This window comes from Bacillus rossius, chromosome 2 (genome assembly GCF_032445375.1).
Source record: "Bacillus rossius redtenbacheri isolate Brsri chromosome 2, Brsri_v3, whole genome shotgun sequence".
Classification (NCBI taxonomy): Eukaryota; Metazoa; Arthropoda; class Insecta; order Phasmatodea; family Bacillidae; genus Bacillus; species Bacillus rossius.
In genome coordinates this window covers 75850422-75863623 of record NC_086331.1, presented here as the reverse complement: position 1 = coordinate 75863623, position 13202 = coordinate 75850422, and the positions used below count along the sequence as shown (strand labels likewise).

At 38.7% G+C, this 13202-nt stretch overlaps 1 protein-coding gene across 2 annotated transcripts in view; it reads left to right on the top strand.

Moving 5' to 3' along the window:
• The first annotated feature begins 730 nt into the window (after positions 1-730).
• The window catches only part of LOC134529380 (glycine receptor subunit alpha-2), a 314756-nt gene continuing 302284 nt past the window's right edge, over positions 731-13202 (top strand). Inside the window, exon 1 of one of the 2 annotated variants that reach the window (XM_063363379.1) lies at positions 731-1137. The gene's annotated coding sequence lies outside the window, so the exon portion shown is untranslated. The remainder of the gene's footprint in view (positions 1138-13202) is intronic. The other variant, XM_063363377.1, reaches the window with a different exon arrangement.

Genomic DNA, 13202 nt, shown 5'->3' with positions numbered 1-13202 from the left:
AAATTGTAGGAGGTACACAGTAGAATGGATTAGCGCTGAGAAAAGTGTGAGGTTTGTTTATTTGTGTATGTTGAGGGAATGAACTCCAGGGGAACAGTAAGGTATAATTTGTGTTGTCTTTGAGATGAGAGAGTTGTTGTGATTGTCTAGCCAGTGGAGCTGAGCTGGGACAATTTGAGGTGTCCCTGGGAGAGTAGGGACTGTAGCACAGACCCATAGGAGATGGGCTGGCTACTGGTTAAGGGTCGGGAGAACCCTGTATTGTTAGTAGTTTGGGGCAGGAGTTCCCCATGGTAGTACCGAAGTGGCTATCCCGTATGGGATAAGGGTACCACTTCAATTAATTTTGTTGGTGGGGTTAGAGTCCCCTGTTGTGTAGTGGGCCTATAGGAGATAGGCACTACATCGAAATTTTTGGTTGCTCTGGAGGTAAATTCCCTGGGTTGAGTTAAGGAATTGTTCTTAAAGTTAGGAAGTAGGGAAATGTGAATCATTGTTGGAGAGAGAGCTAGTGTACCTGCCTAAGTATTCAATTGAATTTTATTGAATTAATTTATGAGAAAGTTTATTGTGTTAATGATAATGGAAGTAAGTTAATTTTTTTTTAAATTTGTTTTTGAAGTAAAGTATTTTAAGTAATAAAGTTAAATAATAGAGTGAGTGGTGACAGTTATGATTGAGCATTTTTGAATTTATTTTGTTTATTTTTACTTGGAATGTAATGTTTCAATTTATTCTCTCAACATAATTAAAATTTAAATAAGTTTTTTTTTATATACGGTGTCCCTTATACATTTATTGACACAAGTAATAAAGCATTTTTATTTATTTACAATTTTATTTTAATTACATGGAAATTTGTATTTAGCTTTGTGATACAGAGGAAACATTTTTTTTTTAATGAGTTGTTTTGTTTGTGCTTGATTCTTATCGGTTTTGTGAAAGTAGTGTTACAGTACTCAGTTCAGTGGTGACCTGTGACTGACTTCATGACTAAGAAGACTGAGCATGGTGTTGCTGGCGGCACATCAGAGTGAACCTGATGGCACCACCAGTAGCTGTTGTTTCGAGGTGTTGCTGTTTTCACCAGACGAGACCAACCAGCTGATGGCCGCCTACAGCCTAGCAGATGTTAAGGTGAAAGTATTTTTATTCTTCTTATCATGTTCATTAATTCTTTTTTTTATTTTTGTCTAGGATGTTTAATGCAATTTTTATTTCAGCTTTCGTGGTTTATTAATAACAGGCAGATTTTAAGTGAATAAAGAAAAGTATTTTTTTTGGGGCAGTCTAATTTTATGATTGTTGATTCTGGAGTTTATTTTTTTCTAAGAGAGTAAGTTGAATAGTAAATAATTGTTAAAAGTAACTTACATAATTTTTGTTGATTTTGGCTATGGCCCTGGTTCGATTAAGTGGTTATTTGTTAACAAAATTTATTTGATGATGATGCCATTGTAGGAAGTTATGGAGTAAAGTAATACAGACCCTGGAGGAATGGGCTGTAGCGTGAGGGCATGGAGGCCCTGGTTGTGACTGGGTTCGCAGGGTAGGCGACCCTTAGTAAATGCTGAATGAGCCTGGGGAATGTTGTGTCCTTTTGAAGTAGTGGTGGCTACCAATGTAAGAGGCACGGGAGGTGTAGAAGTGGTGGGCCGGGAATTGGCACCACAGGGATGATTGGTCGAGCCAATCCTACCACTGGGAACTTTTTTTTTGTTGTTGTTGTTGTTGTTGTTGTTGTTGTTGGGTTAGAGTCCCACAATGTGTGTCCACAGGAGGTGGATGTGAGGCATCTATTGGCTTTTGTTGTTTTGAAAAAGTTAGAAGCAAGCAAGATGGTGATCTTCAGCGGGTGATTTCAAGATGGCGGTCATCACGAAAAGTGCAACGGTGGTTTTAAGGATTTCTTATTATTTAATTAGGTTGATTTTTTTTTTTTTTATGATTTTTAAAATTTTTCCCGATTTTCTAACATAAAAATTGCGGATTTTAATGTTTGCGGGCGTAACGATTATTGCAACAGTTACGACTTAATACAAGATGGCGGATCTGTCTCGAACATGTAGTGTTATTATTACTTAAAATCAAAAAAAAATCAAGTCCCGATATGCATGTTAATTTTTTTATATACCTTATTTAATTCTCAGTCTGGTAAATGTCTCGATAGTTGAGCGGTTAAAGGCATATGTTTTACAACCTAGCGATCTGAGCTGCGCTGGTTCGAATCACAGCGTTTCCGATATATTTTTCATAAAAAAAATTAATATGTCGATAAGGACCATAATAGCCATGGAAGGTAATGGAACATCGACCTTATGTGACGAGACAGAGCGACGCTGGCGCTCTCTAGGAACAAACAGCAGAAACATATTCGACGGTATCCAAGATGGCGGCCTCCAGCGGAACAGAAAAAAAACATGAGCGCCGCTGGCGCTATCTGGGAACAAACAACAGAAACAAAGTCGACGGTATCCAAGATGGCGGTCTCCAGTGGAACAGAAAAAAGTCAAGAGCGACGCTGGCACTATCTAGGAACAAACAGCTGAAACAAAGTCGACGGTATCCAAGATGGCGGCCTCCAGTGGAACATAAAAAAAAATCAATATGGCATCAGAGACGAAAATTTCATCATAATGAGTGGGGCGCTCGATTTAAAGATGGCGGATACAAGATGGCCACCGTGGTCTACTTGTCCCGTTAAATTGTGTCCCGTTACACCGTGTCCCGTTACGTTGCATCCAAGATGGCGGATCCAAGATTGCGGATCCAAAATGGCCGCCGGGGTCAAGGTCAGGTCCTGATAGCGGCTTAGAGCGGCTAGCTCTTAGGAGTTTTAAGCCGCTATATGGACATTTCTAGCCACCGGGATTTTTAAGGACTAAAATGGGAATTTTCCCCTCGAAACAGGAATTTTTCCCTCGAAAACGGGAAATTTTGAGTCATTTTTAGTCAATTTTGAGGAATTTTGAGGAATTTTGAGTCAAAAATGGCAGCTGTGACGTCACAACCCAAGATGGCGGTCGGCTCCGCAGGCTCCACATCCTGAATCCTGTTTCAGCTCCGCCATTCGTATACTACTGACTGGGTGGCCGCCACTTACAGGTGGCGTCCGGGTAGCGAATGGTCGACAGTCGTGGTACGACCCCGTCTGGCAGGTCTGTTCAAATATTGTTGTCGACTGGGTGGCGCCACCCAGGTCGCTCGTCTGACAGAGGCCTTAGGATCCTTTTGGCAAATTTAGGCAAATATTGAAAGTCAAGGTCAAAGGTCAAGGTTATCCAAGGTGGCCGCCATAACGTCACAATACAAGATGGCGGACACAGACACCGATACCCCTCCCTGAACCCTGTGCCCATACCTGCTATTATACACTACTATATAAGTTTATGATATTACTGTATTTCGTGATGTATTGGTGGCTGAGCGGGTAAAGGCATATGTTTTTGTTGGGAATAACATCAAAGTTAAGTGCCATCGTGTGTCGTTGATTTTTTGATGAGTGACCAGGATTTTTATACAAGTAGAAAAGAATTTACACTAGGAAAATAAATAAATATAAATGAATCACACTGGTGCACCATCTTTTCGAGGTTTCTGAGACATCCGCGCAGACACAGAACCGTTTATACGCATTTCCGTTCCATATTCATTCACAAAATTACTCCTACCAAATGCCGTATGTCGAGGGCTTGGATGTTTACACATCAAAAATTTATAGCCTAAGCGAGGCTTTGAAAAAATGGCTGTAGCGCAAAAATTTGTTGTTGGATTCTGATTTTATAACTGCGTCAAACTGTCATTGGGACTCCGAAAACAATACGATAACCTGCCAGAATTTCATTTCATGAAATGTTTTTTCTCAAATCTTTATATCTCTCTTTTCTTCAAATGTCATGTCATAATATTTATTAAAAGAGGGCCCTTGGGTCCCGTGATCACTAATGCGTGACGCGTGACGCGTGACGCGTGTCCCTACAGGTCCATAATTTTTGAGCACTGAGACAATTACTTTTTTAATATTATAACTAAACAGAAGTGTATTTTGCTGAAGAGGTTCGTGTTAGGGAAGGACCTAGATGCGTCTCAGGCCGAAGCCTATATGCCTAGTCATGCTAGGATTAGCCATGCAGGGAGAGGGTCACAAGCATCGTGTGCTTTGCTCGAGGATTAACCATATGTGGCAGAAATTGATGCCATGACTAAACCACATATATTGAATCTAGACAAAAATTGGCTAAGCTGGGGCCAGGTTTTACCTACATTGATACAGGGAAAATTCCTGGTACAGACACGCGGGGTGCAAAAGGGCATGCATTAAGCAAGCAGGGAAATACAGGACGAAGAGGATGGTCCAGTATAAGAGTATGTAGGGTCACAAATGTTTCTGACATGCAGAGGTTGCAAAATTTGGAACAAAGTCCACTTTATTTCGTTTTATCCACTTCTGGGTTTGTTTGTAATCATGAATGCATGCGCCACTGGTGATGAATTAGCTACAATCACCACACACCCGCCACCAGAAAAAAAAACCCTAAAAACTATAGAGAAAATGAAAACAATAAGAACTTACAAACTAGGCACTCGATTACACATATTCTATATTATTCCGTACGCCCAGCATAGACCTCAAACAATGATCTAAGAGATGTAAGTTGCATATTATTATAAATTTTTTGTTTGTTTTTGGGAGCACAAAATGTTGTACGGTATATTTCTAGGTTATATATAATATGAGTATTTTGGTAAGCCACACCACCGTTATGCCTTGCACAGGCCGAATCCTGGAACCAGTGTATATTTCGCCTATTCTATTTTTAGCACTGAATTGGTACCCGAATGGTTTGTAGCCCATTAAACTCTTGGGGTCTCGTCGCCTTAGGCCTCTGTGCATAACCGAGTTTTGCGAAACCGTATGATATTTATTATAATATTTATAAACCTAGAAGTCGTAAGAAATGTTTTATTACAATCAAAAATGTTAATTAATTTACTGTTATTCTTGCCCTATACATTTCCTAATCTGATTTTGTATTTTGAGTAAGTGGTTTAAAATTAAATATCGGTGCCGTAATTAAATAGGTTTTGTTTTCATGAAGATATTGTTAACATGAGTACACAAAGTGTATTCGTTCATCGATAGAAAACCTACACGCACCACTGTGGCTAAGCAGATTGCTTGACAGCGTGTTCTTTGTGTATACACAGTGCAGAATCCTGAACAGCAGATGGCTAAAGGCCCTGCAACAATCATATTGAATTATAGATTAAAAGTTTTAGCGATAAGCACTTTAAAAGTGCAGAACAAGCACAGCGGCATATCTAAAATGACCATAAATTTAACCCACATTTCCTTGGTTTGTATTGGTTGTTTTATAAATCGAAAATTAATTTTGCTGTTGGCGTTAGTGTGTTACTATAAGAAAAATATAGTTTTGTCAGAACAAATTCCATAGTATCCCAGGAATTTGCAAAATTAAAATCAGATATCAATTTTATTCTCCATCGGAAACAAGACCACGATTCTTATAGTTTAACTCAAACGTTCTAACATTATGTACGCCTACAGGCATACAGAATGAACAGTAAATTCATTTCTTCTGTTTGAAAACCCTGTTTTATATATATATATATATATATATATATATATATATATAATTTCAATGCTACTAATAAATTACATACTTTGTTAGATACAATTCTCTTTGCAAAGTGATGTCTAATGAGTAAAATTTGTATACAATTTGGAATTATTGCAAAGAAAAAGAACGTCGGTTGTTATAATCACTGAGTAAAATATTGTTTTTAAGAAAATAAGTTTGTGGTCCTGATAAAATTAATCACGAATAGGTTGTGAAAATACTAATAAAGTATTAACATCTAGTAAGAACCCAATAATGGTGGTAAAGTATTAGTATCCTTCATCGTTATATCACTAAAGAATTCGGTGAGTCATTGTAAATTGTAGTTTATTTGAATTAGCATTATTCATGCAAGACATTTAATAATAGTTAAAACTGTGTGACGTGCAGGTAAAAACTATCTGTTTTATTCGAATTAAAGTAAAGTAACGAATAGTAACAGACACAAGCACATACTTATACCAACTCTATGAACACTCAGTGGTTTGGAATTAGGAACTCTTGCCAATTGACTGAGCGATAGTCGGCTACAATTATAACATTAGAGGATGTACCTATTTATGGACTGTTTTAGAGACTAGATTATATTTCTAGACCATTAATCTTGAACCTTATCTTGATCCAACTATAAACTGTCACACCTGTACTGCCAATGATATTGTTTTATTGTGCATGTGGCGACTGAACCATGGTTGTATTGAGCATTAGGTATAGTATTAATTAGCATATTATGTATTGATGATGTAGTACTGTGTCAAGAGTAATTGTATGTAATGATATTTTTTCTTCAGTACTGCTAAATACACTTTATTCAAGCACCATTAATGCGTACTTAATTTATTTCACCTTTCGATACACATATATATTGTACCATCTACGCCACTGCCGATAGGTATGGAATTTCATAAACTAGATCATAAATAAACTTTAGAAATTACATTTGGCAGGGATGATAATAGAAATTAAGTAAGATACGATATTGTCTGAGGTTTTAAAGTAGATACACTTCAACGTAACATAACCAACTATAATTAACGATATAATCATAATTGCATTTCATACGTATATAATGTTGGTTATGTTATAATTATAAACCAAATTAATAATATTCTTTATAAAAGCATTTTCATTATAATTAAAATAAGTTCTTATATTACGAATGTAGAATGAGGTTCAGAAGTCCTGATTGGTAGAAAACATATCATGGTTTTAGTAATATCATATTATTAAGTAAAAGATAAACTTACAGTGAATTATTATAAATACTTATACCGGGCTTGCGTAATGGTTATCGCAATTTACGAATCTAGCTAGTCAAACTAGATTATATGTAAGTAGTATATAATAGTCAGAACGAGGACAGCAGTAGGAGTGTATATTGTGATTGTCCGATCACCATCTTGGGTTGTTACGTCACGGCCACCATTTTGGATGATTTTGACCTTAACCTTAGACCTTGACCTTCAACATTTGCCAAACTTTGCCAAAAATGACTCAAAATTGGCCCAAGTTGACCAAAAATTTGCCAAATTTACATTTTTTTGGGAACATAATTCTGCCAGAAAATATCAAAAAATTTTGAAAAATTACACTTTCCCTATTTCAAGGGAAAAATCCCATTTTAAGGAAAAAGTTTCCTTTTGAAAGAAAAATTACCATTTTTAGTCCTCAAAAATTCAAAAACTCGAAATTATAAAAACTTCAAAAGACTCTTGCCTTAGAAAAAAAAAAAGTCCGCAGAGTGGCTTAAATTCCGCATATACAAGTCGCTATTTAGCCGCCGAGGTCATGACCTTGACCTTGACCATAAATATGAAATCTTAAATTTTTACCAAAAAATAATGAAAACATTAAAAAAATATATATAAAAAAGCTTACTTATAATTTTTAGTTACTTAATAGATTTCGATCCTCGGTTCTGATTCCTGGCGAGAGTAATCATGTAATTTATTAATTAAATTTTTAAATAACTAAATTAAAAATTTTCAAAAATTTAATAAATAATTGCTTACACAAAAACCCGCCATCTTGGATTATAGAAAAGTTTCACTTTTCTTTATGCTGCTATCTTGAAAATCCGTATTTTTTATGCTAAAAATAGGAAATAGTTTAAGAATTATTAAAAATAATATATTAAAATTTTAATAAAAATATTTACCACACCTTAGATTGTGATTTCATGACCGCCATATTGAAAATCCGTAATTCTTATCCAAAAAATTCAGGAAAAGTTCTCAAATTCATAAACAAATTTTAAAAATTCAAATCAAATCAATCTACCATCTTGGGTTATGTCATACGATGCCTAACAAATTCGATATCTATACTCATTATTTCAATAAGCCTTAAATAATCCTTAAATAATGAGAGGTATTTATAATAAGGTGAAATGAATTAATTAATTTAAGCATTGCTTTAAACATAGTACACGATAGTGTTAGTTTAAATGATGGTATAAAAATAGTAAAAATTAAATAGTTATATGTTTAACAATTTTTAAAATTGTCTACCTCATGAAATCAAAAGGTGTTAGGTGTGATTTCATGAAGGACAAAATTCATACTTGAACACACTATAACATAAGTTTTAAAATCAAGTACTTGATCTTTACTAAAAATTAAAAAGGTCAATGCATATTCACTTCAAAAAATATAATCCTCAAACGGTTTTGTTATGAAATAAATCTTTTGTACACCTGGCCAATTTACTGTGTCTATTTATTTAGTAAAAATGTTTGGAATTTATCACACACTGTTCTTTCAATGTTAAGGATTTAGCAATACTCAGAAATTGCGTGAGGGAAGCTGCGGGTTTTAAGCTAGTATTCAATAAACGAATACAAGTCCGAATATAGTGGCCATTGTTATAGATACTGTTGCATCGTCTCTCCGTAACCGTAATCAAGTACAACTCATTAAACCATAACCCGCAGGCACATGATGTACCCGAGATAGACCAGCCGCACGGCCATCTTGCCCGCTACTGCCCTAGTCACAGATACAACATCTTTCCCTTTTTTTTGGAGTTGCAAAATACATCAAGCCACTAGATAACACAGATACATCTGATACATCTTCCTTTTTTTTTCCAGTCCCAAGATCTCATACAAATAAACTGAGATTATAATTTACCATTATTAATGGTTACATAAGCTAAATACACATACACGTACTAATCAATTATATAAGATAGTTCTTTCATTACACAGCTCAAACAATCTAATACAAACAAGATAGAATATTTTACAAAACATACCCTAAGTTTACTAAGCCTCTTTATTATGCACTATACTCTGTCAGCCACTTTGGAGGGCCCCTTTTTCTACCAGACTTACGAAGGATTGGACTGGCCTGATTTACTTCATTATCCCATCCTTTCCAGTCACTGTCGCTGTCGGACTCATTAGACCCTTCTCCTGAAGTATTAGCCGTGGGACCTTCTGTCTGCTCGGCGTTTCCCTGGTTTCCCTCTGTGTTCTGTAGTTGCTCCCCGCTGTTCTGCATCGACCCCCTACGGAGTCCCACTACTCCCTGAGAGGGTGCACACACCAAGTGGTGACTGTTGCGCCTGTATGTTTTGCCGCCAACCTGAACCTGATATGACCTAGGTGCAGTGAAGCAGCTATAGTCATTGGTTGTCCTTCCGTACTTCTTAAGGTCCGGGATCCAGACTCTATCACCTTTAGTGAGCAAAGGAAGCTCCTTTGCTCTGTGTCTTTTTTCGTACCATTGAGCGTAATACTCTTTGACTTTTTCCAACCTCTGTTTTAATTGCTCGTTGGGCTTTCCCGATACCAACGATGGAAGTGAGGTCCTAACTTTTCTACCTAGCATAAATTCCGCTGGGGAAAAACCGCATTCTAGAGGGGTACTCCGGTATGCAAGAAGAGCCTCTTGAACATCCTTATACTTAGTTAATAATCTTTTTGCAGTTTTCACGGCTGACTCTGCACAACCATTTGACTGCGGGTAGTAAAGACTGCTAGTTTGGTGTCTGAAACCATATTCTTTTGCAAAGTCACGAAACCTTCCCCTGAACTGAGGGTCATTATCTGTTCGTACAATTTCAGGGACAACAAAGCGTGCAAAAACTGTCTTGCACTGGTGTACGACTGCAGTTTCTGTTAGGTTAGTTATTTCGATCAGCTCAAAGAACTTAGAGAAATAGTCCACTATTACTAGATACCATCTACCTTGACATTTCATTAAGTCCATAGCCAACTTTTGCCATGGGTAGTCTGGGATGGCCTCGGAAATGAATGGTTCCTTAGGCTGGCTCCTGTGTTCGATGCATGTGGGGCACACTGCTATGACTGCTGCGATCTGGTCCTCTATTCCCAACCACCAAACAGTTTCTCTAGCTCTGGCTTTAAATTTTGTTATGCCTAAGTGGCCTTTATGCAGCTGTCCGAGGACGTACTGCTGCATCTCAACGGGAACTATTAACCGTGTGCCCTTTAGCAGGAATTCTCCACAAATGTTTATTTCCAACCTGTACTGATAGTATTTGTCAAGTTCTTTTGGCAACTGTCGCTTAGGAGGCCACTGTGTTTTGGTGAACTCTGTAAGTTTTTGACAAACGGGATCGGTTTGCTGTTTGGCTTTGATCTGCTCTAGGGTATTAGGTTCAACAGACACATTGGCTACGACCATGTTCACCTGTGCCTCTGTGTCTGCTGCTAGTTCTTCAGCCAATGGGTCTGTACCCGGAAGTGGGTTGCGTGACAAACAATCCGCTATGACTAACTGCTTACCTGGCACATAAGACACTGTATACGAATACTTCATCAGCCTGATTCTGAATCTCTGCAACCTAGGGCTCAGGTCATCAATGTTTTTTGAGGTTAGTATTTGAATTAGGGGCTTGTGGTCGGTCTCCAATTCCACTTGAAGGCCTAGAACGTATTCTTGAAATTTCTCACATGCCCATGTCAAGGCCAGGGCCTCTTTCTCTATTTGGGCATATCTCGTTTCGGTCTTGGTGAGAACTCTAGAGCCATAACAAACTACCTACCTTGTACCATTCTCTCCTGCTTGCATTAAAACACATCCTAACCCAAACAAAGAGCTGTCTGCACTAACAATCATTTTTTTCCTCACATAGAAGTGAGCTAGACAAGGAGCATGTAGCAAGAGCTGTTTTATTCCCTGGAAGGCTGTCTGTTGGTCCTTTCCCCACATATACATGCAATTTTCTTTTAGTAATTTCCGCAGGGGTTGTAGAACCTGACTTTTGTTAGGTATATATGTCCCTACATAATTAACCACGCCCAGGAACCGCATTAATTATGTCCTATTCCTAGGTTCTGAAAATTGTGCAATGGCTGTAACTCTGCTCGGGTCAACTGATATACCCTTTGCTGAAACTATCTGACCCAGGAACTTGACTGTATCCACCCCAAAAACACTTTTGTCCATATTAATTGTGATACCTACTTCCTTGTACTTAGTCAACACCAAGCGCAGAGTAGCATCATGTTGTTCGACATTTTTCCCATAGACAAGAACTTCATCAACATGTTGCAGAACATTTGGTACATTTTCTAACATGCGAGCAATCTTGCAACTGAAATACTCTGGAGCTGCATTTAGGCCAAAAGGCAACCTTCGATACATGAACCTCCCAAATGGGGTGATGAAGGTTGTTAGAGGATGGCTACATTCGCTAAGTGGGACTTGGTAAAATCCCGAGTTAGTATCTATTTTACTAAAGATTTTAGCATTGTTCAGTTGTGACAATGTGTACTGAACTTTATGTATGGAAACACTGGGCGGTCCACATATTTATTCAGTTCAGTAAAATCACAACAAATCCTCACCTTGTCTCCCTTAGCCACAACTACCATGGGAGCGCAAAACTGTGTAGGGTAATCTACTGGTGTAATGACACCTAACCTATCCATTCTTTCTAACTCTTCTTTCACCTTTGGTAATAAAGGCAGTGGAACTAACCGGGGTGCAGTCAGCGCGTAGGGTTGTGCCTCATTCTGCAAATGTATCTCCATCTCTCCTTCGAACTTACCCAAGCCTGTACAGACTTGGGGAAATTCAGCTGCAACATTAACACTGCGAACCACTTGAATCACTTGCAGAGCTTGAAGGGCATCTTTACCCAACATGTTTTTGCGTAACTTGTTGATGAAGTAAGTCTTTATCTTCTTCTCTTGCCCCTTGTATCGCAAGGTTAAGTACCGGAAACCGACAACATCAAGCAGGTGTCCATCGGGCCCACAGACTGTGCTGAAACTGGTTTCAAGGATGACATACTTTTCGTCTAAGATAACAGCTGGAAGACAAGTGATGTCTGCCCCCGTATCAATCACAAAGTCCACTGTCGTGCCCAATTCTGGGACTTCCATCTTGACTTGAAATGAGTCGTGTTTCTGCTGACTTCCCGCTGAGCCTAACCCTGCGGCCACACTACCAACTAAAAATTCATTCGAGCTGTATGGAGGGTTTTGATTTTCGTTAATAGTTTGGAAATTTTTTTTGGCCCTACAAACTCTAGAAAAGTGACCTTTGCGACCGCAAGAATAACACTCAGTGTTAATTGCAGGGCACTTATTGTTGACGAGTCCTACCACAATAAGCACAATTGTTGCTTTGTTCCCTCCCTGACGACCCAGCATTCCCCCTCTACCGTGGATAGGCACCATACTGATATTTTAGGTGATCGCGATTGGTTGTGTGATCTCGACGTACATAATTCACCTCTTCGGGTCTTTTCCCACGTAACTGAGAGGACTGTGACGACTGTAGCTCAGCTTGTCTGCACATGTTGATGGCCTCTTGTAAGGTTAAGTCACTCACTAACTGCATTTTATCACTGAGTTCAGTATCGCACATTCCCACGACGATGCGATCGCGTATCAACTCTGCTTTAAGAGGCCCGTACTCGCATGTCTCCGCGAGTGTATGTAGTGCATTTATGAACACCTCAGCCGTTTCTCCTGGTTGCTGAACCCTTGAGTTAAATTTGAAGCGTTCTAATATATTGTTTATACGAGGTTGGAAGTGCTTATCGAAAGCTGCGACTAACTCAGCATACGACCACTCTCCCGACGGTCGGGGAAACGTCAATATTACGTCGTCCGCCTGTTCACCCAATAAATACATCAGTAGGTCAATCTTGTCTTTGTCCTTGTTTACATTTTGACCGGTGAGGTTAAGGTACCGCTCGAAACGCAACTTCCAGCGAGGCCACGCGTTAGCATCAGCGAAATCGAGCGGGGTGGGCGGTTTTGTGTTGGCTGCTCGGCCGCGGAAGCTTTTCTATGTCCTTACCACCGTCGTCCATGTTGGACGCTTGTTGCCGACACAAGACCAGTTTATACACGACCCGTTTCACGTACACAAACCACGACCGATTGAAACGGATTAACCGAATTTACCGCTGCCACCATGTTGCATCGTCTCTCCGTAACCGTAATCAAGTACAACTTATTAAACCATAACCCGCAGGCACATGATGTACCTGAGATAGACCAGCCGCACGGCCATCATGCCCGCTACTGCCCTAGTCACAGATACAACAGATACCTTATTTAATCTTAGTCTGATA